The sequence below is a fragment of the Mustela erminea genome, chromosome 1 (assembly GCF_009829155.1).
Source record: "Mustela erminea isolate mMusErm1 chromosome 1, mMusErm1.Pri, whole genome shotgun sequence".
Lineage (NCBI taxonomy): Eukaryota > Metazoa > Chordata > Mammalia > Carnivora > Mustelidae > Mustela > Mustela erminea.
In genome coordinates this window covers 124,366,814-124,391,558 of record NC_045614.1, presented here as the reverse complement: position 1 = coordinate 124,391,558, position 24,745 = coordinate 124,366,814, and the positions used below count along the sequence as shown (strand labels likewise).

The 24,745-nt window shown below is 40.8% G+C and overlaps 1 pseudogene; it reads left to right on the top strand.

Moving 5' to 3' along the window:
• Positions 1-23,206: 23,206 nt before the first annotated feature.
• Positions 23,207-24,241, top strand: LOC116589144 (annotated as a pseudogene).
• Positions 24,242-24,745: the final 504 nt, after the last annotated feature.

Here is a 24,745-nt window from a genome sequence, read left to right as displayed (position 1 = left end):
TTCTCATCCTGCAATCACTTCTCCTGGATTTTGATAGGAATCATTCCAGATCTCCCAAGACTAAGACATATTGCAAAATACTGTGAAAATGGAGGTCTTCAACTCAAAATTTCAGAATAGGGAATGGCTTAACTTCTCATCTACTTGGTATCTTCAAGTGATCATTGTGCTTTTGGTGTTTTGTTTTGTTTTGTTTTGTTTTGTTTTGTTTTTTTAAACCTCCTTCAGCTTAGTCCCTTGAGCAAGCAGGAAAGGAACTATCTTTCTTTGTGATGAGGTTTTCCTTTCCCTGCTCCCCTTCCGCCTGAGCTGCTTTTCCTTTTTCTCAGGGCAGAGCAGAACCTCTGCCTGCCAGCAGTACACCCTTGTGCAGATTTGAAAAGAAACCTTTTTCTCAAGACACTTCCATCTGTTTGAAAATTGAGGTAAAAAATATACAAATCTACAATATCTGCCATATGAATGGCACCCCCCAGGGTTGTATCATTCACAACCTGAACATACAATCACTTTGGGAACTCTGGGCTGGAGATGTCCATCTGGGAGGTTGCATGCTAAGGTATGACACCCTTAGCAACAACCCTGGCTGTGAAGAGCAGGCAAGAAGAGGAACACTTGGGAGAATGTTTCTTGAGGGGGGAAAAAACCCAGATATCTGAGAGTTGTATATGGATTTGAGGGTGGGGTAGGAATTAAAGCAATTCTTATGCTTCTTGGCTATAGCTCCCAAACTAGGGAAGGGAGATGGGAAAAGAAAAAGTGTTGGGAAAGACAGTGTGGTGCATGCAGTCCTTAGGCAGTTCTTAGGCCCCTGCTTGGCCATAGAAGAATGGACCTCGGGCCTGGAATACTTTCTTACCAAGAGATAGGGGACCCCTGCACCTGTACTGGGCTTACTGCCCTGCATGGGACTCGCTTTTAGACTTAATTTGTACTCCTCTGTTCTGCCTACACGCCTGAATCCGTGCACCAAGCACACCTCCAACTTTCTGCATGCTAAACCTTACAGACGTGGGGTTGGAGGCAGGTCTCCAAAGGCATGAAATAGCTGGCCCTGGGGGCCTGGCACGTTGCAAGGGGCTGGGTCCTTTGCACGCGTTCTCTCCTCTTGCTATTCAACGCTGTACCCTTTGAACTTGGTGTGCATGTTTTCTGCTCTCAGTGACCTCATATTCACTGGTTTCCTCCCTGGGTGACCTGACCTGCTTTTTAGCCTTGACTCCTCTCATATTGTACCCTAAGCAGACCCTGATCCTCCAGTGAAGGGTGAAACAGAAAGAGATGGTGTGATGGGCTAAAAATGGCGCCTCAAAGATGTTCATCTTCTAATGCCCCGAAACAGTGACTGTGTTACTTTACGAGGCAAAAGGGATTTTGCAGATGGGATTAAATGAAGGATCTTGAGTTAAGGAGAATATCCTGGATTATCGGGGTGGATCCAGTACAATCAGGGCTTAATGAGAGAGAGGCAGGAGGGAGGAGTCCTGATGACAGACTGACGGAAGCAAGGGGAGAATAAGAAGAGGCAATGTGAGGCCACAAGCCAAAGAATGCAGGCGGCTTCTAGAAGCTGGAGAAAGCAACAGATTCTCTCCTACAGCCCCAAGAAGGAAGCGGTCTTGTCTCCATCTTGATTTTAAGCCAGTGAGACTGATTTTGAACTTCTGACCTCCAGAAAAGTAAGATGATAAATTTCTGTGGTTTTAAACCATTGAATCTGTAGCATCAATAAGATACTAATATAGAGAGCAGACCAGCAGACCCAAGAGTAAAACAAGACCAGAAGTTCTTTCCAACGGCAAGTCACAGGCAGGGAGAAGAGACCTAAAAGGGCCTCTTTATGTACTTTATGTATGGAGTGCCTTATTATGTACTCAGTGAAAGACTACACCTTTAACATGTGTGTTCTGCTTCGCATAGCTGCTTAAAGAGCAGGGACTTAAGAGTCCAATAACCCAAGACCTAGGTGGGATTTCACTCGGCTATTTTTGCTGGGTTGCTTTGCCTTTCTCCACTTCACTGAAGCTTGCTCTGAAATGCTGATACTAACCTTGCAATGTTGTTTTGAGAGTATGAAATAATATATCAAAAACACCTCTGATAAGCCATTATGAACATGGCTGTTATTGATATCATCATAATGGCAAAGCATGGTAGATGTATGTGTCTCTTGTGACTGGCACTAAGGCCACGCTTGGGTTTAAATAGTCCCTCTTTGTTTCCGGGTTCCCTGGCTGCCCTCTGTTCCTATGGCCTCTCTGTTGCAGGCCTTGTTCCATTATATCGTTTCAACACGTCATTGCTCTTTACTTTGGACTTAAAAACAAAAGACCTCAAATGTCCCCTTCCCTACCTGCAGTCTGTAACATTGAATTTCACAACTTGTTCCTTCAAGGGTGCCTGGGCAAGAAAAAATTACAAATGGATAATGATATTTGCATGACCTTTTACAATTTTATGAGATGCTCCCTGCTAGCCTTTGCATTATACTTAAGGGTCCTCAGGATGTCTGCCTCTTGGGTTATTGAGCAAGATGTTTCACTCTTCCTGGTCTAAAGAAATAGGTTAGCCAAATAATGGTGCTTCTGGCCCCCAATCCACTTAACTAGAGAAATCACCTTCTAAGGAGGCAGAATAAATCAGAATACATAGAATGCACAAAAGATATTCCAGAGAGATTTACATAAGGTGAACTAATTTTGTTTGCAAGATTGTTCTTCCTGAGGCTAAATGGTAACGAAACTCCTCTGGTGTCAAGCAAAATACCACTCACAAGCTGGTTGATCTTGAGTAAGTTGTTTGACCTTGAAATTACTTTTAAAAGAAAAAAAAATATTTATATAGATAGATACACATACACATCTATCTCCAGAAATAACATTCCCCTTGTAATTACTGTGTAATTACTATGTAACTACATGGGTAATAAACCACTCAGTTTACTCCTTTCTTTCCTTAGTTTACATGTGCTCATTTTTAATTTTCAGTTCTTTTCTATTTCTGTTTTGACCATTATTCAGATGTGGCCTCCGTTTCACTTTGCCCCAGTTGTGAGTACAGATTCAATGAAGTCTTTCATGTCCAGCTTTCAAAGAATGTTAGAAGAACTGATGAACATACAAGTGTGACAAAATGGGTAAAAAGAAACAAGGGCTATAAGAAAGATATAGACCACAGGGTTTGCTATGTCGAACATCATGCAAAATAATCAGATACAGAGAGCGATGAGACTTTATTTTATATTTTCATGCTGGATGAATCCTCATAAAATTTTATTATTGCAAATAAATGAAAATTACATTATAACTACATGCTCTCTATTATCTGAAGAACTTCTAAAAAAGAGTCACTGAAGAATAGAAACAAAAATTCACCAGCCTTCTTCTACCTTGAATTACTTCTCAGCAAAGCCACAAAGCAGCAAAAGTGATACTTAAAAAAAAAAAAAGTGTATATATATATATAAAAGGAAATGGCTTCTGTTTGTTCCTGGAATAGAATTTGAATTAAACTTAAAAAGGAAGCTTGCTTCCTCTTGGTAATCAAACTGTATTAAAATAAATTAGAAGGGAAAAAATCAGTTATGTAATTTTAGTTGACAAGGAATTTAACTGTGAACGAGCCGGTCATGTAACTAATTTTGCTTTATACTACAATGATGCTGTTTCTTCTCAAATGGGATAAATATTTTAGTTATATTCAAGGGCCTATATATGTCATTAATTCAAACTCCCCCAGATGGTACAAGATTGACATTATGAATGGGTTTCTCATTCTACAGGAATAAATCTTTTGTTGATCAACTATAATATGGAATGCAAAACCATCAAATATCATTTTGGGCATATTGACTTCATTTCAAACCTGCCTTATGAATGATCGATCACATGCAATGGATTTTTCCAGACCCTTTGAAGGACTTTAATCACCCCAAACTTTCCCCCTCATATGAAATAGTGACTAGATTTTTCTACCTATGTATCATTTTGCCTGCATAGAAAAGGTGATGTCTTGGTGAACGATTCAGAGTGCCAAACGTTTGAAATATTCACGTGACTGAACGTCGTAAGTGAAACTCATCCTAATCATGAAACCAAGGGAATTACTACCTTTCTTTATCTTTCAGCCTCATTCAGAGCAAAACAGAAACTGATACACTCATGATTTTTTTTTTTTTTTTTCTGAGAAAGGGTCATTCCTTTCTTCTAAGTGTTGCTTAACCAGTTTAGTATAAGTCTAGACATGCTGGTATCCATATGGTCCCCTTATGGAGAGAGCCAGCCCTCATGAGATTGAGATCAACATGAGGTTGGAAGTGCCGAGAGACAGAGACAGAAAGAGACAGAGACAGAGAGAGGTCTGACTACATCTCGAATCCCTTGGTTTTAGTTATGCCCAAATGCAGTCTGATTCCTACACTTTCCAGTGACATAGTCAATACATTCTCATTTTTGATTGAGTCAGTTTGAGTTGGATTTCTGAATGACTTGAAAGTCTTAACTACTCTAAAAATTAGTCTGTGGAAATGAGGTTTTACATGAGGCAGACCCTAAATTATGGGCTTGTGGGAGACAACATGTATCACAGGGCAGTGAAAACTCTCCTATCCTGGCTGAGAAGGAATGATCCCTGATAGGTGACAGCAAAAACAACTAGTTAAACTGTTGCTATTTTTAAAAAAGTAGACTTTAGATTCACAGAAAAACTGAGCAGAAAGTAGAGAGAGTTCTTATGTATCTCCTGCCCTCACACATGCGGAAATTCCCCCACTATCAATATCCTACACCATTCTGGTTCACTTGTTATAATTAATAAGCCTGTATTGGCACATCCTTATTACCCAAAGCCCGTATTTTACCTCAGAATTCATTTTGTCACATAGCAACAGGTTCTATGAATTAAGGCAAATGTATAATGACATGTATCCACTATTGTAATACCATGGAGAATAGTTTCACTGCCCTAAAAATCCTCTGTGCTCCATGTCTTCCCCCTTCCCTCCTCCCAACCCCTGGTAACCACTTTTTACTGTGTCTACTCTTTTGCCTTTTCCAGAAATCATATAACTGGAATCATACAGTAAGTGTGGTTGGCTTTTCCAACTGGATTCCTTTACTTAGTAATACACATTTAAGTTTCCTCTATGGCTTCTCATGGCTTGATAGGTCATTCTTTTTAAATTTGAATAATAAATACCCCATTGTTAGTATGTACCATCTTATTTACCCATCCATTCACCTACTGAAGGTCATCTTGATTACATCAAAGTCTTGGCAATTATGAATAAACTGGCTATAACCTTCTGTGTATAGGATTTTGTGTGAACATAAGTTTTTAATTCATTTGGGTGGATATTAAGGAGTGTGCCTGATAAAGTATGTTTAGTTTTGTGAGGAGCTGCCAAGCTGTCTTCCAAAGTGGCTGTACAATTTTGTGATCCTACCAGCAATGAATGAGAGTTCCCATTGCTCCACATCCTCACCAGCATTTGGTGTTGTCAGTGTTTTGGATTTTGGTTGTGGTATCTCGTTGTTATTTTAATTTCCAATTCCCCAGAAGCATGTGATGTTGACTACCTCATATGCTTATTTGCTTTCTAGGCATCTCCTCTTGTGAAGGGTCAGGTCAAGTCTTTGCCCATTATCCAACAGGTTGGTTGTTTTCTTGTGTTGATTTAAGAGTTCTTTGTAAACTTTGGATAACAACTCCTTATTAGATATGCCTTTTGCAAATATTTTCCCTCTTTTTTTTTTTTTAAATCAGAGTATATGCTTATTCCAAGCCTTGATTTGGGGGGATTCAGTGGAGAGATATCAGGAAATTAGGGTGTGTTGAGTACTTCTTACCAACTTCTATAAAGTGATACAGGTAACAAATTTCTATCAAATGTGGTCTGCCTGAAAAACAGACGGAAAAGAAAATACATTTTTTCTAAGAAAGATACATTTTTCCTACAGCCATAAATCCAACATGAATCGTGCTTGAATGTATTTTTTGTTCCTGGATGATTGTCTTGCTTAATATACTTGAGATGGTTTTTAGTGTAGATATCAATCTAAACTTTAATCAACTAATAGAATAGTATGGATTTTTACCTAAAGTATAAAATCAGAGTAAAGGGAGAAAAAAAAAAAGAGTACCATGTGGTGCTGGGAAAGGCTTAAGCAAGCCACTCGTTCTAATTTTCTGTCCATGTAAAAGGAGAGGCCAAGATCCTTTCAGCTCCAAATGCCTATGATTCCACTTGGGGTAAAGCAAAAGTGAAAGAGCTAAGTAAAAGGAAACTTAACACTACTTTAAAACACAGCCAATTCTAGGAAATCAGGTACCTACTCAAAATCTGGCAAGAAAGCTTGCAGTGAATAAACACACACACAGATACTCACACTGTTAAGAAAGCATTTCCTAAAAGTGCCTTGTTTTATTGAAACTCATGGATGACATTAGTGAATCCAGCATGAGATGGTGTCATGGCGTCTTTGTTTTTTTGTTGTTGTTGTTGTTGTTTTTCCCTTCTTGGATCTGAATCTTTCGTACAGTGATCCCTTTCAGATTAAACCGAGAATATTTAAGGGAAATTTTGCCAACTAATCTAGGCATGCTCAGACTTACATGAGTTCATTATATGAACACATCCGGGAAGTCTGAAAAGTATCAGCACAAACCTAGCCTTTTTCTTTCTTTCTTTTCCTGAGTCTATCTTCAGAAACAGGAAAATCTGGATGCCTGGGTAGCTTAGTCCTTAAGTGCCTGCCTTTGGCTCAGGTCATGATCCCAGGGTCCTGGGATCAAGTCCCATGTCAGGTTCCCTGCTCAGAAGGAAGCCTGCTTCTCCCTTTATCCTTACCCCCTGCTCATGATCTCTCTCTCTCTCTGTCTCTGATAAATAAATAAACCCAAAAAAGCCCCCAGAATTTATTAACGAAAAAAAAAGAAACAGGAAAACTCAAGAGAGTGGAGATAAGAAGAGAAGAATAAAAAAAGGAAGAAAGAGAACACAAAAAAAGGATGTATGTCTCAGCAAAAGAAACGTTATCTCTTGAATGTGTTTACTGTAAGGTAAAACAACTGCAAAGATACAGTTCAGTCTTTTTTTTTTAATTTGTTTTAATTAACATATAATGCATTATTTGCCTCAGGGGTACAGGTAGTGATCAGTCTTACACAATTCACAGCACTCCCCATAGCACATACCATCCCCAATGTCCATCACCAGCCACCCCATCCCTCCCAACCCCCTCCCTTCCATCAACCCTCAGTTTATTTCCTGAGATTAAGAGTCTCTTATGGTTTGTCTCCCTCTCTGGTTTCATCTTGTTTCATTTTTCCCTGCCTTCCCCTATGATCCTCTGTCTTAGAAACCAAAAGAACAGTAGAACAGATCAATGAAAGTAGGAGCTGGTTCTTTGATAGAATTAGTAAAATTGATAAACCCCTGGCCAGACTTCTCAAAAACAAAAAAGAGAAAGGACCCAAATTAATAAAATCATGAATGAAAGAGGGTATTTTCTTAAGGGAAAATTTTTTAAAAAAGCATATTCTACATTTCTTCTTTACAAATTAAATATATATGCTTATTTCCCCCAGTGTACTTTAATTTCTTTGAAATTATAATCATTCTCCAGAGACAGCCTTGGGGGTTAAGGACATTAGCTTTAGTCCTTGTTAGTGAGACTCCCTCCAGCCCTGACACACACACAAAATAAGGTAAGGTGAATCCTAACAGGACAGGAAAGCGTTGAATTAAAAGAAGACAACTTTCCCCCGATTTGCTGGGTAGGATGAGGGAAGGGTTAGTGAGGGCTTCTCCTGGCTCCAGCTGCCACTCTCTTCCTCATGTCTGGTAAGGAGCAGAGCTTTCAGACTCACAGATTGGATGCCATAAGAGATCAGACTAGATTTACACTAAGCAGCACCAGCTACCTGGGGACTGACAGAAGTTCTGAAGACCTAATACTGAAATACAGCAGGAAAGTAGATATCAGGACTGTCCACTAAGTATCCCAGTAGATTTTCTTTTCTTTTTTTTAAAGTGATCTCTATCACTTGAACTCATGACCCTAAGATCAAGAGTTACATATCTACTGACTGAGCCAGCCAGGAATACCCACACCCCCCCAGTAGATTTTCTTAAACCTGGGGCCTCCAAGCCCTCTATTGGTGAACTTTCCTGAAACTCTCATCTTTCTTACTTGGGGTGCCACAGAGGCCAGACAGAATTGTTCCATTTCCCTTCCTGCCCAGGGACACAGGGCTTCCCAGGGACATGGTTCTGAGCCATAATTTGTGTGTTTTGTTGTGTGATATGATAGGAAGGTTCTGGAGCTCTGAGAAAACTTTCTCCACATACCCCTGGGCATATGATTATCCTGGTGGCTTTGTTCTAAGCAAAACAAAGACCAAGGAAGAATTTATTTCTCCTTAAACTTGAGGAGGCTCTAGAACTTCCCACATATCTATTCTAAGTGACTTAAGGCAGTCAAGGCCTGTGCGTATGGAGGTTTTGCTTGTAGAGTTTGCTACACAAGTCAAAGTCTAACAAGCAGGCATTCCTGTTCACCGGCCGAAATTCACTGAGTGACCTCTGCGGGAACTCAGCTGCTGTTCCTCCCTCCTTCCCACCTTTCCTCATTCCTGCCTTCTGTCCTCTCCAAGGTCGATGCAGACAGGAAAGTCTTACCTGTAATTACACTTTGGGTTCTCTGGAGATAAGGAATTATTACTTGAACAGCTAGCTACAAAGATACACACACATAATATATATTCACATATACAAGATTAATGTATACTAGCTTGCATGCCTGTATCCTTAAAGCCACAGAAATGTCTTTTCCAACTTGCTCTTCTCATTTATGAGAACAGTAGCCTCCTTTCACACTTGATTCCGATGGTAAAGAAAAAGGGTGTGCCCCTCCAGGCGGATGCACAGGTATTTAAACCCAACCAAGCTGGTTCAGTCAACTAGAAACTGCTCCCTCAAGTGACCAACCCAGTGCTTAACTGATCAACGGCAACTGGCAGGAAATCCATCTGGAATTTCCCAAGTGCTGGGTGGGGTGTTTTCGATAAGTTTTGAATTGAGTCCAAGGTAAGAGTGGACGTTCATATTTAACTAAGAAACTGAACAAAAGCTTTATTAATCTAAAAAATAAGATTAAGAAATCCTAATAAACATAAGGAAAAATGAATGTTAAGAATGATAGCTTTTAAAAACTGTCTTTGGATGTAGATGAGCTCAATGTGTATTTGAAGTAGTTTGTTTGTTTTTAAAGATTCTATTTATTTGACAGAGAGATCACAAGTAGGCAGAGAGGCAGGCAGAGAGGGGGGAGGGGAACAGGCTCCCTGCTGAGCAGAGTCCCGATGTGGGCTCTATCCCAGGACCCTGGGATCATGACCTGGGCTGAAGGCAGAGGTTTTAACCCACTGAGCAACCCAGGTGCCCCATGAAGTAGTTTGTTTTTATTTCAATTTACAGCTTCCCTTCCTAGGCTCTGTGAGATCAAAGGTTTTTCTTTTTTTAAGATTTTTATTTATTGGGTGCCTTGGTGGCTCAGTCATTAAGTGTCTCTGCCTTTGGCTCAGGGTCCCACAATCCCAGGGTCGTGGTATTGAGCCCCACATCAGCTCCTTAGGAAGCTTGCTTCTCCCTCTCCCACTCCCCTTGCTTGTGTTCCCTCTCTCTCTCTGTGTCAAATACATAAAATCTTTTTTAAAAAAATTGTATTTATTTATTTGGGACAGGAGAGTGAGTGCAGGGGATGGAGGGAGTGGGGGTGGGGTGGGGAGGAGCAGACTGCCCGCAGAGTTTGGAGCTGAGCGGGACCCATGAGATCATGACCTGGGCTAATATCAAGGGTCAGATGCTCAGTGACTGAACCACCCAGGCATCCCAAGACCAAAAGTTTTGGTGCTTTTTCCCCACCCTATTGTTGGGTCCAAAATTTGACCCTGTCACTCTTTGTGTAATTACAAATTATTAGGAGGAGGAGGGAGTGTGCTTTGATAAGTCTAATCAATTTCAGGGCTTATCAGAATAAATCTTATCATCTTAAAGAGCCTAGAGTTCTATGAGAAATGAGTTTACAAGTTGCTGGCTGTGTTGCTCCTGTGGTCTCCACCTTCCCCTGGCATGGACAATGAGCAGTTGATTCAAGAATAGAAAGTAGGAGCGCCTGGGTGGGTCAGTGGGTTAAAGCCTCTGCCTTTAGCTCAGGTCATGATCTCAGGGTCCTGGGATCGAGCCCCGCATCCGGCTCTCTGCTCAGCGAGGAGCATGCCTCCACCCCGCTCTCTGCCTACTTGTGATCTCTGTCTGTCAAATAAATGGATAAAATCTTCAAAAAAAAAAAAAAAGAAAGAAAGAAAGAAAGAAAGAATAGAAGGTGAAACAGACAATGTCATTTGAAAGAAAACAACTCAGAGACTGTGAATTTTCACAGGATATGTGTTGGGTAATGGCCCACGTTGGTTCCCCTTAAAAGCGCACTAGATGGGACAGAGACACGTGAGGGATCTTTTTGCTGGTTTTCCCACTGTAATAGAAGTCAAAAACCAGAAACTTCTTCAAGCCCCAAAGTAAGGAGAATTGTGATCTTAAAGCCTCCCTCTTGCTACTGTGAGCAGCTGACTCTGGAAGGAGAGGCCAAAGTTGTTCTCCTTGAAGTGTCACCATATAAGGGCCATGTATTCGGTCGAGGTGTTACGTAGACATTCACTTTGTCCATAAATGTCTCTTCTAACCTCCCTCACCCTCCTTTCACGCCAGGAGACAGAGTGAGAAAGAGAAAGGAGCATGAGCTGTAGCCTGAGGGAGTTTGTTCGAGCCAGAGTGCTGCTGTTGTGGAGCTGTGGGTCCTCGGACCATTCAGCTTTCTGAGCCTGAGATTCCGTCTTGCCCACGTCTCCATCACCCCCAGGTGGTAATAAAGACCAAATGAGGTGTGGAGGTGCTTTGCTTATGCAAACATGAAGTACTCTTGTTAATACCTGCCTTAGAAGAGTAAGAATGCATGCAAATGTCATTTTCTCATTCCAAGGACTGAGGACTGGAGAGTAAAAGGAATCACCCTAGGTTTCTGTCTGTATCCACTTTCGAGGTCCTGGGAGGCATTCTGATCTAAAAAGAATAGACTCTGGAGTCTATGCAAATACTGTCGCTGTCGTTTTGGCAGGTCACCCATCTGCTCTACGCTTCTATTAAGTACATTATCAGCAAAACAAGGAATGGTGTGGAGGCAAGAAATGCATTATGTCTCTGAAGTTCTCCATAGTGGCCAGAGTTGTAAGGAACACTTGTTATTTTAGCCTAAGTGGAATCAGCAAAGAGCCGAAGTGAATTAATCCTCTTATTACTATAATAAGGAGCAAATTTCAAGGTAAATAATGAAAATAATTATCATAAAGTTAACAAAATTGTTATAATTAGTTGCAATGATGCACTAATTTCCCCCGCAAAGAATGCGGGGATGCTGATTCCATGTGGAAAGGACACATATTTTCTCGGACAAGACTGTAGGATGGCACAACGCAACACCCTTTAGTTCATATTACCCTGTGCAACACCATCAAAGGAGGATCATTTTTCATCAATAAGCGAATAAGTAAGTTTTTTAAAAAATCAACCTTCTAGAAGCGTTTGTAAAATTCTTTGATATTTAAGCCAGTACATTTTGGAAACATTTATTGTATCATTTTTACCCATTTCCTCTTTGTTAGGTAAATTTCCCTGATTCTTTGTGTATTTTTACTTCACTGGTTTCTACTTAGTCTCTTGACACTCTTGACACATGACTATACATGAATCTGGAGCAGTTCGCCAACATCATTTCCATGAATTTCATGAAATTCTACATCTTTTGCAAGAGTTGCAAGAATTGCACTCTGCCACGTAGTTGCTTTGTGTTATCAGATGTTTATAATATTCTACCATCAGTAAGAAACAGCTTGAAAAAATGTTTACTGGGGCACCTGGGTGGCTCAGTGGGTTAAAGCCTCTGCCTTTGGCTCAGATCATGATCCCAGAGGTCCTGGGATGGAGCCCCATATCCGGCTCTCTGCTCAGTTGGGAGCCTGCTTCTCCCTCTCTCTCTGCCTGCCTCTCAGCCTACTTGTGATCTCTGTCTGTCAAATAAATAAATAAAATCTTTAAAAAAAAAGAAAGAAAGAAAAAATGTTTACTGGTTAATCAGGAATAGTCATTCAAGCAAAGTTGGGAAAGTTGTGCAAAAGGGGAACAACTTCATAATTATTCAGTTCATCAATGAATACTTTCATGTAATGACAAACTTCCTTCCTATCAAACCATGTCTTAGAAGAATTTCGGTAATGAAAACCCAGATAAGTGCCTGATAATGCTTTCTCCAATGGAGAATTCTTTTCTGTGTTTGTTGATTCAACCATAATGCACTAGGTTAACACGTATTTACTGTCATATAAAGGAATAGCATTTGCTTGTCAGTTCCCAGTTTGAGTTAAGGAATGATAACTTCGGCAAATGATTTTATATATTATTAAAAACTATCAACCCGGTGCCTGGGTGACTCAGGTGACTGGGCGACTGCCTTCGGCTCAGGTCATGATCCTGGAGTCCCGGAATCGAGTGCCACATTGGGTTCCCTGCTTGGCGGGGAATCTGCTTCTCCCTCTGACCCTTCCCCCTTCGTGCTCTCTCTCTGTCATTCTCTCTCTCTCTCAAATAAATAAATAAAATTAAAAAAAAAAAAAACTATCAGCAGCTTAATGTCAAACAAAACTAAAAAGTGATACCTTACTGGATTTATTGTTTCTACCAGTAAAGACTATAGTTTATTTTTTGTCCTATAAAAAGCTGGTAATTCCATCAAAAGAAGGACTCACAGAATGAAAGACCGGGAGAAGATGTTCATAATGCATATATTCAAAGAAGGACTTGTATCCTGGTTTAAAACCTAATTTTCAAAAATGAACAAGTGTTGAAAAGAAAAGAGCAAGTGTTTAATAGGCATTTCACTAAAGAGTGTATCCAAATAACTAAGAGGCAGTGTGCCTGGGTGGCTCAGTTGGTGAAGCATCTGCCTTTGGCTCAGGTCATAATTCGGAGTCCTGGGATCAAACCCCGCATCAAGTTCCCTGCTCCCTGGGAAGCCTGCTTCTCCCTCTGCTTCTGCTGTTCCTCCTACTTGTGTTCGCTCACACTTTCTCTCTCTCAAATAAACAAATAAAATCTTAAAAAAAAAAGAAGAAGTGTATAAATTGCACAGCCTCTTTAGAATATGGCTTGATCATATCTACTGAGGCTGAGCACATGTATACTCTATGACCCAGCAATTCTACTTTTGAGTATATGCCCAACAGAAACAAGCGCTATGTTTACCAGGAAGACAGGTACAAGAATGTTTATACCATCTCTATAAATAGCCTCAAACTGGAAAGAACTCAGGGCAGTAGAATGGATGAAAACAATCATTGTCACTTCTTTTGGAATGCTACATAGAAATGAAAAGAAACTGCTGAGCTATGTAGTAATGTGGTAAATCGTAATGTATGATTTATACAAAGTTCAAAAACAGATGAAACCAATCAATGGTGATAGAGATAAGGATAATACTCATCCTGGGTAGAGCACAGTATTGAGAGGGAGGTAACACAAGTGAACCTTCTGGGGTATTGTAAATGTTTTATATTTTGATATGGGTGGTGTTATACAGGGGTATATATAAAACTTAAGTGAGCTATGCATGTATATATATATTATTCATATGTAATTTATACATTACTATACATGTAATATTTAACTATATATAATACAGGAAAAAAGCTAGCAGTGAGTGAAAATTCTGTTGCTAAGAGACCTATACCTCCAAATGCAAACATTTTAAAATCTTAACAATGTAGCATATTTCACTAGAAAACCCTAAAAATATTACCTTTGTTAAAAAAAAGGATGTATGGGGGCACCTGGATGACTCAGTTGATTAAGCATCTGACTCTTGGCTTCAGCTCAGGTTCACGTGAGGGAGCCCAGAGCCAGGCTCCAAGATCAGCATGGAGTCAGCTTGAGATTCTCTCTTCCCCTCCCTCCGCACCTCCCCCCCAATTCTCTTTCTCTCTCTCAAATAAATAAATCTTAAAAAAAAAAAAAAAAAAGACTGGAAAGACATTTAATAAGATGTTAATATGGGATTTTGGGTTGTTTTTATTGTCTCCTTTATACTTTTCAATATTTTTTCAGTTTTCTATGATGAGTCTCCCCTAATTTATAATCAGATTAAAAATATGCAAATAATATTTATAATATGTGCTAAAATGTCAACTAAAAGTAGTATCTCATTTAATTTCAATTCATTGAGTTATAACATTAACATTTAATAGTTTTTCTCTTGTGTATTTTTTTAATAAAAGAAAATTAAAAATTATGTCTCTTTGGGCTAATACTCTTCTGGATAATAGACGCTGAAGGCTCATATTTTTTCTTTTCTTTTTTAAAGAAGATTTTATTTATTTATTTGAGAGAGATCATGAATAGGAGGAGGGACAGAGGGAGAAGGAGAAGCAGACTCCCCACTAAGCAGGGAGCCCGACATGGGGCTCAATCCCAGGACCCCAGAATCATGGCCTGAGCCAAAGGCAGATGCTTAACCAACTGAGTCACCCAGGTGCCTCTATTTTTTCTTTTATTAAAGCCATATGCAAGGTTGTGTCTTTCTTGCTTCATCTGAAAGCAGTACAGCCTGCTGTGAAGCCTGTAGGTTCATGTCTGACTGCCTGAGTGGGCCGACTCAGCTGTACCATCATCCAGTCCATGACTACAGGCAACCGACTTAACCTGCTCTAAGTGTGTTTCTTCTGATTTGAGGGTGATAATAGCAGCCATATCAAAAGGGTGTTTTAAAAAAATATATACACTTTTTATTACTGTCATTGCTAGGACATATGGTTAAATCATTTGTTCTATATCTCTGTTGGTCAAATTTTGCAGAAAATTTGCAGAAATTTTTTTAAAGATTTTTATTTATTTATTTATTCATGAAAGACAGAGAGAGAGAGAGAGAGGGAGGGAGGACGAAGCACACTTCCCTGCAGGGCAGGGAGCCAGATGCTGTACTCGATCCCAGGACTCTGGGATCATGACCTGAGCCAAAGGCAGACGCTTAATGGACTGAGCCACCCAGGAGCCCTGTCTGCAGAAAATTTCAAAGGATATTTTACTACAAAAATTATTTAGTGTGTTGAGCTCTCAAAAGTTGAATAGCATAGCCTTAACCAACGGGTCTACGAATCTGCACCGGACATCAGCAGTTATCGGCATGATGTAATCCTCATAACGACTCCATGATGTAAGCAGAGTAGTACCACCGTTTTATAGAAGCAGACATACCCTGAGGCCCAAAGAGGCCAAATGAACCCCCAAAACACAAGAGCCCAGATTGAAGCAGGTCTTCTGACTCCCGTTCCATCACATCACCCCCGCCAGAGCGCACACAGGGGGATTTCCTTGGGGCTGAGTTTAACCTTTGATTCTTTTAGGCTTCTCTGATTTCTCCTTTGATCAGAGCTGGGTCCATGACCCCCCTGCACTCTCGCACACTCTTCCCATCAACCAAACTGCCGATTGGTGAACTTCCCCACTTATACCCCTGGGCTCTCGCCCCTCACGGTGGCTCTTTGCCAGTGCCTGCCTGCCATCCTTCAAAGCTAAAATCACACTCTCTTCCTTCATCAAATATTCCCTAAATTTCTTCATTCAGTACTCTGTTTAATTTTAGCCTCTTTGAATCCTGATAACCTTTTGTTTTTCCTCTTCCTCAGCACTTCTAAAGCGCTTCTGCATTTCCGTGGTTGGAGTAATTGTTTTCCCCCTCCACTTCCATATTCATCTTAAAAAAAAAAAAACTCTTATAGTACCCAGCATCATGGCTCAAAAAGGAAAATGCCTTTGAATGGATGGGTAAGGGAGATGACCATGTAGCAGGCAAAGAGGCACACATTTTAATATGTGCTTCACGAGACAAGATTGGGGGTACAAGCCATAACGCACAAAAACACCTCCCTTTGCTGGGATCTTTGAATGTAGTGAGGGACTTGCAGATTCTAGTTGCATTTCATTCATGAAATTTTTTTTGAGTTTTTAAAAATAGGATTCTTGCTCAGTTGTCCTTGGATCTGACCTCATTAATATACTGGAAATGAATTTGTTCTCCTTTGCGGGCACATTAACTCCTACAGGCCACAGAGATGGGGCACTCTGAAAATTTCCTGAATGTCAACCAGATCAGACAGAGGGCTGCGGTCAGAGGCCCTGGGCAGCGGATCTGAAGCAATCTTTCCCCAGGTGGGTCAGGATGCTCCTGCCCAGGGCAGCGTCATTTTCAATTGATTTGTTGAACAGACTTCTCAATATGAATGAAAAACCCTCTTAGATGTGGGACAATTATGTGATCTAATACAAAATGTGGTCCTAAAAATTGGGTGAATAATGCACTTCAATTTTTATGCATTTAAATTTTTTAATGTCTCCCTTTCTGACCTTTGAGTTTCATATGACTCAGGATACACTTGAAATGCTTTACACAGTGTATTTTATCTGTTAATAGATATTGAACCAAATGTGCACAGTAAAAAATATAAGAATACATTTGTATTTTGAGCCAAAGAATCTGTGCTCTCAAAAAATAAATTTGATGTTTTTAAAAGTTTTGAATTAAAAAAAGAAAATAGAAGGCTTCATCAGCTGTCTTAGGATCATGAGCCACCCTATTATCTTCAGAAATTCTCAGTAACACCAAGGTTAAGTGTGTGTGAATTTCGCCAATAGGCAAGTGTAGTGGGAATTTCCAGGTTATTATCGGAGATGAGCGTGTCAGTGGCCTGGAGATCAACCAGATGAAACAAGTAACAACTGGCTGACCTCAGATTACTTGCTGGGAAGAACCATGTATAATCTGTGTTCTCTAAGAAGAAAGCCAATAGGAGATATACAGACATACAGATGGATAGATGGATCAATTTTAAGAAATTGGCTCACGGCTCACACAGAAATTCACCTAATTTCTAGGACTGAGGACTCACGGCATCTGAGTCAGCAGTCAGCAGTCTGAGACCGAGGCAAGCTGCTGGTACTTTCATTCCAAGTTCAAAGGCAGAGAAGACAGATGTCCGGGCTTGAAGATGAGGGTAGTTCCTTCTTACTAACTGAAGGGGCCGAATTTATTCTATTTTAGTCTTCAGTTGATTGAATGAATCCCACCCACATTGGAGAAGATAATCTGCTTTACTCAGGCTACTAATTCAAATGTTAATGTCATCCAAAACACCCTCACCACCTGGCTCCGAGGGCCGTTTGACCGGAATAACGTTTGGCTTAATAAATATCGGGGCACTTTGTGACCCAGTCAAACTGACACATGAAATTACCATTACGAGTTGTTGTAACAGGATTTTCCCCACTGCCCAAAACAATCAATGCAGCTCTCAGAGTTGGAGCTTAGGGTCATAGGACTCCCCTCCCCTGGGGTAGAATGACGTGATGACAGAGCTCAGACTTGTGAGTTAAACTGATCTGAATTGGAATCCCACATCTCAGCCACTTTTTACCTATGTGCTCTTGGACAAACTGATTAATCTCTCAATCTCCTCACCCAGAAAGCACAACATATTGCAGATTATTAGGGGAAAATACTTGTGATGTGATTGTCATATATGTAAGCATTTAGTACATTTTATCTATTATCCTTAGTGCTTCCCTCAGGATTTATGTATCAGTGATCCAAAAAAATAACTATTCTGCCCTTAATACTTTAGGTAACAGAAAATAGTTTGTAGATGGAAGATAAATCAGTGTAGCTTGAATGTAGTATTTTTGAAGGTATGTTCAGAGTTTTTTGTTTTTTGTTTTTTTTTTTACATCAGCAAAATATATCTGCAACTTTAAGGTTTGGAAAATCAAACCAGACCGTGATATTAATTCTTTATATACTCCACATTCCTCTATAATGTGCTTTGATTTTGTGACATCCTGAATCTTCACTGAGTTTTCGATGTGCCTAACTTGGCAAGGCAAGCCAAGGGCACATCTCCATCAGCGTCCACAGTCGGCAGCGTGTTCCCTGTTGTTTACCGCACCCTCCCCATTAGGTCATGCCCATTTGGAGACTGAGAAAAACACGGTATTGGGACCACTAACAGGGCATTTTAATTTGGCTACACAGAGCTTCCTGTTTGGGGCACAAACTCATTGTGACCTCAGTGAAAAGAACAAGTACAGCCAGGGCAGGTAGAACACTGCCTGTCACATTGACTGGGGATTCTACTCCCTCACAACAAAGCTGGAGCAAATTATCCAGGCTTAATTATAATTGACCTGGCTAAGACTCGACCGCACAGAAAAATCTCACAGACAGTAGTTGCAGAATGGGGCTGATCTGAGGGGAGCTGCGAAGCAGCAAGTGTCATCCGTCCGTCAGTGACCCTCATTTTCTGTTTTCATACTATCTTCCTCCTCTCCAGGCCAACTTTCATTATGTACCTCCTTTCTTTTCTGTGTTTTCTCAAGGCCTCTGTTCCTGTCCCGGTTAAAGCTGATTTGTAGTTTGGAATTAATGACTGGTTATTTCACCCCTCCAGGCGTATCTGGGTTTCAAACAAAGATGGCAGTTACAGCTCAATGGTTGGCTGAGAAGTGTATGTCTACGACTTGGGGTTCAATTCCTGTCACCACCACTCATTACTTGGTACCCATCAGCATCTTGGTTACTTGCCCATAAAATCAGGACAATAAAAATGACATCCCAAGTTGAGTGAGGACTCAGTAACATCTGTTAAAAAATGCTTTGGTCAACCTCAGATCATTACAAACACTGTTCGGTACTTTTTTTTTTTTTTTTTTAAGGATTTTATTTATTTATTGAGAAAGAGAGAGAGGGTGCACAAATGGAGGGAAGGAGAGAGAGAATCTCAAGCAGACTCGCCACTAAGTGTGAAGCCTGACGTGGGGCTCGATCTCACGACCTCACAAAAAAAAAAAAAAAAAAAAAGATCATGACCTGAGCTGAAACCAGGAGTCAGGCGCTTAACCCACGGAGCCACCAGGTGCCCAATGCTGTCAGGTATTTTTATGATTAGATCAATACCACTAATTTTTCCATTTCCCTCACAGGATTCTTGAGGTCCCTAGAGGGGGTTCTGCTTCCTACTGATCCCCAAGGACCAACTGTGCTGAGCAATGAGGAAGGATGCAACAATATTCATTAAATGAATAAATGAATGTGTGTATGAATGACATGGGAAATGGGCATTTTGAGCTGAATGCCTCATCCATGCAGCCCTTTTCTGCACGGACAGTCCTCAATGACCACAGAAGAGAAGCAGGATCCTCTTTTTTGATTGACCAATAAAATGACAACTTATGTGAAGTATTCACCCCTATGCATATTGGAGTTGAAGTTTATGAGGTCCCTTTTCTGCCCACCATAAGCCAAAATTAGTGCTCCAAAGTGGGCAGAAAAAAATCATTTGATCCTCAAACTCATACTTAAAAGGAAAGGCTAGTAGTTTATTTTTAGTTTTTGTGCCTGTGAATTTTGAGCCAGGATGACCACTAGGCCTGGATATAGAAACAGAGGGACACTATTATTTCTGCTAAGTGCCATCCTACATTAAATGTCACTTGTATTTTTTTTTAAAGTGTAATTATTTCAGAGAGCCCAAAGGGCTAAAATTTGCGTGTGTGAAGTAAACATGAAAAACCCCTTCCTCCCTTTATTATCTGTGCTGCTCAGTCTCGGCTACAAAAGCACTGGGGGTGGGGCCCCGCCTATGGTCTCTGTGTGCTGAGTATCTTGTTTCCAGATCCACCTTCCACCTTTCTCTGTGGACCCACAGAGTCTGGCCAATATGGGCTGCTCACACAGGGTCCCTCATTTCCAAGTCAGCAGAATGGAGGGCAGAAGAATTGGGGGTATTTATTTCCCTGGTTTCTTCTCTAATGGCTTAGCAAGGGACACAGTGGATATTAGCATGGGGTTTACTACCTCCTTCTTGTTGCTGCTGGCCCGAAAGTGTGCACTGTCTGCTGGTGGTTTCTGTAATCGCTGCCCACATCTTTCTTCACATAGAGTGCCTTTGTTAAAGGCTGGCCTTTCAAATGAGCCAGCTGAAACTTGCTTCTTTCCTGCCAGGACCCTAACTGATATACCTCCCCTGCAGAGAGACTCTAATACATCTGTGAGTTGGCCTTTGAGTCTTAGATACTTAAACATCAGCAAAAGTCTGGATGAGGAGGCACCTGGGTGGCTCAGTTGGTTGAGCATATGTCTTTGGCTCGGGTCAGGATCTCGGAGTCCTGGGATCAAGCCCAACATTGGGTGCCCTGCTCAGCGGGGAGTCTGCCTCTCCTTCTCCACCTGCTCAACCCCTGCTCATGCTCTCTCTTGTTCTCTCTCCCTCTCTCAAATAAATACATAAAATCTTAAAAAAAAAAAAAAAAAAAAAGCCTGGATGGGAATCATCTATCCATTTCTCTGAGCAATTCACCAACTACTATCATTTTTATTTTTATTTTTTTATTTATTTAATTTTTAAAAAACTATTTCATTTGGCTTTAAGTAATTTCATAAATATTTCCTTGTCTTCTTGTTCGTGAGGTCAGCAAGCATCAGTAGCATTAACACACAACACAGGGGTTCTCACAATGTGCTCAGCATCAATAGCAGTAGTGTCACCTGGGACATTATAAAATTGTAAATTGTTGGGCCCAGACCCAGACCTACTGAATCAAAAATCTGGAGAGCGAGGCCAGCAATTTGTGCAGCAATTTCTGTTCTAGCAAGCCTTCCAGATGATTCCAGTACAAGCTGAAGTTGGAAAACCACCAGTGTAACCTATGGTTACATATGCATTTTAATGTAAGGAATCCCATTCTGTTCTATCCCATCCTCCACTCCCCTGGAAAGGACTTTCATTTTTCCAGTTCAGTGGTCTTCTCAGACTGGAGTACACCAATGCACCAGAATGACCCATTTAGGAAGCTCACTCAAGATCCCAATACCTATATCCCACACCAGATTCAGGAATCAGAATTTCAACTCTAAGAACCACTGATCCCTCTGTCAACTCAAAATGACAAGAACCACACCTGGAATAGAAACAACAAAGCTGAAGGAAGAACATCCATCATCTGGATGTGGTAAGCTCTATGGAACCAGAGTTACTTTGGACATGACTTTAGCTTGTGGTATACTGGCCACTGGAGGAGAAGGTTTCCTATTGTATACAACTGGATCATGTTCATGGCAACTTTGGATGCAGACAAGAGTAGACCTCTTTTGAAGGTGCTGGTCCTCCCATTCCTCTCTCTCTCATACTCTGCTCCCATCCACAGCTCCGACCAAGTGAGCATTCCATCCAGTTATCCCAAGCCCCTGATGACTGTGTCCAGTCCAAATCATTGGCTGGGTAGCCATTTCTCTCAAAATACAGATCCCTTCTCTCAAAAATGTGCACAAGGCCTTGCTCCTCACAGAGTGGTCCGTGGACCAGCAGCATCAAGCTATATCACCTGGGTTTCTCTGGGCCCACCTAGACCTACTGACTTAGAATCTGCAGCCTAACAAGATCCCCATGTGATTCACACGCAGACTGATGTTTGGAAGCTCTGGTTGAAGCGATGTAAACCTTTTAGAGATTCGGGAGTGGATACTTCAACTCTATCCAGAATTGGTGGTCATTTAAAAAAAAGAAAAGATTTTATTTATTTATTGGAGAGTGAGAGAGCTAGAGAGAGCACAAGTAAGGTGGGGAGGGGAGAGGCAGAGGGAGAAGCAGACTCCCTGTTGAGCAGGGAGCCAGATGCAGGACTCAACCCCTGGACTGCGGAATCATGATCTGAGCCAAAGGCAGATGCCTAACTGACTGAGCCACCCAGGCACCCCAGTGGTCAGTTTTGATCATACAAAATTATGATGGATTCTTTTTTTAAAATAATTTTTATTTTTTATAAACATATATTTTTATCCCCAGGTGTACAGGATTATGATGGATTCTTAAAGAAATTAAGAAAGTCTGTCTACTGACAGCAAATGGCCATTGGAGAAGAGAAAAGCAGATATTAGATAAACGAAGAAACAGAGAAAGTAGCTGAGTTCTTGAATTTTCTATATTAGGCTCCCTGATAGCAAGCTTTCTTTCATTTTTTTGATCTTGGACATCCAGGAGATTTCTGGTTGTATCATTACGATAAACTTCCCTTTTTACTTAATCTAGCTTGAACGAGTGTCTGTTTCCAGCCATAGATAACTTGCAAAAAGATGAACAAAAGCTCAACTAAAAGAAAATTAAAATAGATGTTTGGAGTAATTTATAAGGTATATTGTATAGGGTGTAATTTATGAGTAAATTACCTTTTAAAAATTTTGAATAATGCATAGTCATTAAGAAAAACTCAAAATTTTCAGAGAGAAGCAAAATAGAAAAAAGATCTTTCTTCTTCCTTCTTCCTATTTCCTAGAGGTAAACGGTTAACAGCGTCTTGTATAATCTTTAATAATTTTTTCTGTGTACCTGTAACTGCCCCTGTTTTTTCCCTTGGTACTAATTGAAGAAAAAAAAGCAGGCTTTCGGTCCCATATTGAACTTCAGTTGGAAGAGGCAAGTCCAATCCCAAAGTAGATTCAAAGGAACTAGAGCAGTTGAGAAAACTGTTTATTGGTGGTTTGAGCCTTGAAGCTACAGATGATAGTTAAAGAAAACATTTTGGAAAACAGGGCACACTTACAGATTATGCGGGGATGAGAGACCCCTCCTCCAAACAAAACCTTACAGCGGTTTTGGTTTTGTGACTTACTCCTGTGTTCAAGCGGTAGATGCAGCCATGTGTGCCAGACCACAGGAAGTTGATAGGCACGGAGGGGAACCGAAGAGAGCCTTTTCTAGAGAGGATTCTGTAAAGCCTGATGCCCCTCCCACAGAGAAGAATATTTCTGTCGGTGGTATTAAAGAAGATGCAGAAGACTGTAACTTGGGAGACTACTTCAAAAAGTATGGCACAATTGAAACCATAGAAATTATGAAAGTTAGGTATAGTGGAAAAAAGGAGGATTTTCTTTTGTAGCTTTTTAAAAAAAAAGACTTTATTTGACAGAGAGAGAGAAAGAGCACAAGTAGGGGGAATGACAGGAGAAAAGGAAGAAGTAGACTCCCTGCTGAGCAGGGAGCCCTATGTGGGGCTTGATCCCAGGACCCTGAGATCATGACCAGAGGCGAAGGCAGACAATGAACCGACTGAGCCACCCAGGTGTCCCTGCTTTTGTAACTTTTGATGATCGTGATACTGTTGATAAAATTATTGTTCAGAAACACCACACTATTAATGGGCATAACTGTGAAGTGAAAAAGACCCTTCCTAAACCAGAAATGCCATCTACTGGATCGCAAAGAGGTCATGGAGATGGATCTGGTAACTTTATGGGTTGTGGTAGAAACTCTGGTGGAAGGGGAGGCTCTGCTGGTGGGGGTGGTGGCAGGAGCGGCAGATATAGAGGAAGTGAGAGGGGATATAAGGGATCTTGAGGTGGTGGTGACAACCATGGTGGTGGTCCTGGTTGTAGCAGTAGAGGACGCTATGGTGGCAGCAGCAGGCCAGAATATGGACACCAAGGAGGCGGATGCAGTAGCAGTGGTGGAGGATATGATGGTCACAATACAGGAGATAATTTTGGACCTAACTATGGTGGTGGTGGGAACCATAAGGATTTTAGAAATTAGAGTGGACAACAGCAATCAAATTTTGGGCCCATGAAGGGGGGAAGTTTTGGTGGGAGAAACTTAGGGAGTCCCTACAGTGGTGGTTAGGTATCTTGTGGTCAAGTGGTGGAAATGGCAGCAGAAGGTTCTGAAGAAACAGAAGAAAAGGCGTACAGTTCTTTGCAGGAAAGAGAATGAGGGGTTGTCAGGACAATTGCAGGTCACTTTGAGACAGTCGTCCTGAATGCATTAAAAGAACTATAAAAATCTGCCACAGAAGGAACGATGATCCGTAGTCAGAAAAGTTACTGCAGTTTGAACAGGAACCCCTTTGTGGTGGGACCATCCCAGCCATACTTTGCGAACAGTGCAGCTATTGATAAAACCAGTGTAGTGTCAATCACGTGTACATTCCTGAGGTCTTTTACCTGCTGTAGCTTTGTCCTTGTCCATGGCTTTGCAGTACATCAGGTATATTGCCCTGTAAATTACAGTGGTGGCATCAGAAATGAAAAATTAAGGAATTTTTAACTTTTTCCAAAAAGAAAAAAGAAAGAGAGAGAGAAAGAAAGAGAAAGCTGATCACCTTATTATCACTATGCCTGGAGAGATAAATTTAAAACAAATTTTAAAAATACCCTTCTAGGGGCGCCTGGGTGGCTCAGTCATTAAGCATCTGCCTTCAACTGGGGTCATGATCCCAGGGATCTGGGATCGAGCCCCACATCAAGCCCCACATTAGCCCTGCATTGTGCTCCCTACTTTTTGGGACCTCTCCTCTGCTGTTCCCCCTGCTGTGCTCTCTCACTCTCTCTGTCAAGTAAGTAAATAAAATCTTTAAAAAATAATAAATAAAGACAAACAAAAAACAAAAAACAAAAAAATACCCTTCTATAGCTTATTATTTATAAAATAGTCCTTTGAGGCCTACAGTAGGGCAAACACTATAACTGCCCTGGATTTAAAGTATGGATATGCTTTAAAGTCATGTTTTCAGTTTTCACTGAGATGCATTAAATAAATAGTT